Source organism: Tamandua tetradactyla, chromosome 4 (genome assembly GCF_023851605.1).
Source record: "Tamandua tetradactyla isolate mTamTet1 chromosome 4, mTamTet1.pri, whole genome shotgun sequence".
Taxonomy (NCBI): Eukaryota; Metazoa; Chordata; class Mammalia; order Pilosa; family Myrmecophagidae; genus Tamandua; species Tamandua tetradactyla.
The window spans coordinates 147,010,721-147,014,026 of NC_135330.1; the positions used below are offsets into that span (position 1 = coordinate 147,010,721).

At 37.6% G+C, this 3,306-nt stretch overlaps 1 pseudogene; it reads right to left on the minus strand.

Moving 5' to 3' along the window:
- Positions 1 to 570: 570 nt before the first annotated feature.
- Positions 571 to 2,025, minus strand: LOC143680521 (elongation factor 1-alpha 1 pseudogene; annotated as a pseudogene).
- Between the last annotated feature and the right edge of the window lie 1,281 nt (positions 2,026 to 3,306).

Sequence of the window (3,306 nt, forward strand, 5' to 3'; positions counted from 1 at the left end):
TTTTCGGAGTCACCTTTGGTCCTCATTTTCCCCTCACATCCCATCCAGCCTGTCATCTCCTAAAAATCTCTAATATCCATCCCTTCCACGTCTTCCTGTCATTCTCTTACATCATCTGGCCCTCCCTGAGCCCTCACCCCTAGACTGATGCATTGACTTTCTACTTGGTCTCCTCACTGAGTCTTTCACCCCTCTAATCCATCTATATATATTCCTAAACCTTATTATTTTTATTAGGGATTTTATTATTATAGAAGAGGTTCACAGAAAAATCATGCAGAAAATAGTTCCTATATACCCCACCCCATTATTAACAGTTTGAGCTCAAATTTCAACTTTAAAAAATAAGCCTATTTCTATAAATGTTAAATGCTTAGTCTTTTTTTTTTCCTCATTAAACTTTGTTTTAACAGGTCTCAAAATTCTGTGGCAGATTTTTGGTCACTGTTTCCATTTAAAAAGTATTGATTTTAAAAACTTAAAACTGCCACATAAAAACAAATGGTCCACAAAACATTCCTTTCCTTCTGAAGGCTTTTCAATGCGTTGTTATCACTAACCAGTCTTTTACTATTGAACTTGGCCAATTGAGACAAACAATTCTGAGACTGTTCTTCCATCACTGATTAAGACTGGGGTGGCAGATGTTATGGGAAATATTAATTGAGCTTTCTGAGCTTTCTGGGCAGATTTGGTGACCTTGCCATCTCCAGCAGCCCTCTTGTCCATTGCCTTGATGATATGCAAAGCGATTGTTCATCTCATCTCATGAACAGTAAAACGACCCAGAGGAGCATAGTCAGTAAAACTCTCAACACTCACAGGCTTGCCAGGAACCATATCAATGATGGCAGCATCACCAGATTTCAGGAATTTGAACATTCCTTCCAGCTTCTTGCCAGAACAGCAATCAATTTTTTCCTTCAGCTCGGCAAATGTGCAAGCAATGTGGGCTGTGTGACAATCCAGCACAGGTGTACAACCAGCACTGATTTGGCCTGGAGGGTTCAGTATAATCACCTGAGCAATGAAGCCAGCTGCTTCCACTGGTGGGTCATTTTTGCTGTCACCAGACACATTGCCATGACGAACAACTTTTACAGACACATTCTTGACATCGAAGCCCACGAGGTCCCCAGGAAGAGCTTCACTCAAAGCTTCATGGTGCATTTCAACAGACTTGACTTCAGTTGTAACATTGAATGGAGCAAAGGTGACCACCATGCCCGATTTGAGAATGCCAGTCTCCACTCGGCCCACAGGGACAGTACCAATGCCACGAATTCTGTAGACATCTTGAAGAGGCAGATGCAAGGGCTTGTCGGTTGGACAAGTAGGTGGCAGAATGCAATCCAGAGCTTCAAGCAGCATGTTTCCACTGGCATTGTCATTTTACGGGTGATTTTCTACCCCTTGGACCAGGGCATATTAGCATTTGGCTCCAGCATGTTGTCACCATTCCAATCAGAAATTGGCACAAATGCTACTGTGTCAGGGTTGTAGCCAATTTTCTTGTTGTAGGTGCTGACTTCCTTAATGATTTCCCTCATATCTCTTCTGGCTATAGAGTGGCTCAGTGGAATCCATTTTGTTAACACCATTAATTGTTTCACACCCAGTGTGTAAGACAAAAGAGCATGCTCTTGGGTCTGCCCATTCTTGGATATACCCGCTTCAAATTCACCAGCACCAGCGGCAACAATCAGGACAGCACTGTCAGCCTGAGATATGCCTAGTGATCATGTTTTTAATAAAGTCTCTATGTCCTGGGGCATCAGTGATGGTCACATAATACTTGATGGTCTCAAATAGTGATAGCATGCTCATATTCAGCTTTCAGTTTATCCAAGACTCAGGCATATTTGAAGGACCCCTTTCCCATCTCAGCAGCCTCCTTCTCATATTTTTCGATGGTTCTTTGTCGATTCCACCACATTTGTAGATCAGATGGCCAGTCGTGGTACACTTGCCCACATCTACATGTCCAATAACAACAATGTTGGTATGAGTCTTTTCCTTTCCCATTTTGGCTTAAGATATAGCAATGGTTTTCATAACACCTGTGTTCTGGCAGCAAACCCGTTGTGAAAAAAGTGCTTAGTCTTTTAAATTAATTACTATGTAAGGCATTTGCAAAGAATGCAATACATTAACTTTAGATTATATATAGTACACTATCAAAACATACTAAAGAAATCTTTTACTAAAAGTATTTTAAAGTAATCCAGTGTCAAATGATACTAAAAATAAAATTAGTGTTTTCAGGGTAAATATTGAAATTATTCAGCTAAGGTAATTGTACTTGGATGACATTTTTACTTGATGATACTTTTAGTCAACACAATCATAATAACACAGCAATTTGAATTAAAAATAAAAAATGCACGTGGGTGGGCCACAGTGGCTCAGCAGGCGGAGTTCTTGCCTGCTGTGCCAGAGACCCAGGTTTGATTCCTGGTGGATGACCATACAAAAAAAAAAAAATATATATATATATATATATATACACACACACACACACACAAACGCAATTTCAAACCACTTGTCAACTAAACTATTTTATAAAATGGAAATATACCCAGAAAACAAGCCTGTAACATGCTATGCACTTAGGAAAACTATAGGATCTTTGGTAGTTAATTAAGAAATTCCAATTTTTAAGAGTAATAGGAAAGCTTCATAAAAACAAATAAGCAAAGTCTGCTCTTCAGAGATCAATTTTTCAAACAAACACAGTTTGAGTTTTAAAAATTCAAACTAAGCCACCCTTCTTCTAGGTCTTTTATTACTGTGTAAATAGCTTTTCACATAGTTAAAGAAGTTGTGTCTAAAGATTTGTGATGGCACTGTGTTCAATATTTATTAATATTGAGACCACAAAATTAATAACAGATCACAAAGTAAACAATAGGCAAAAAACATTGTAAATACACCTACCATATGGCAACCAAGCCACTGCTTTCATTCCTTCCATCCTGATAAATATCTTTTGAAAGTGCACACCCAACTGTCTAAGATATTCTATTTTTGTTAGATTTCCAACAATTCTAATTTTTCTGTAGTTTTTTTAATTAAGCTTTCCATAGTAAATGGGTTACAAATGCGTTGTAGGAATCATTTTATTTTATTTTATTTGCTTTATTGTTATTATGTTACTTTAGTTTTATACATTTTCATTGTAAAACATTGCAAATGTACATGCAAAAGTAGAAAGTGTAATAAATCCCTGAGTAACAACCGAAAAAATAAAATAAATTCCTGTTGCTTAAGCCAAAAAAAAAAGCTTTCAGTAGAACTTTGACTTTA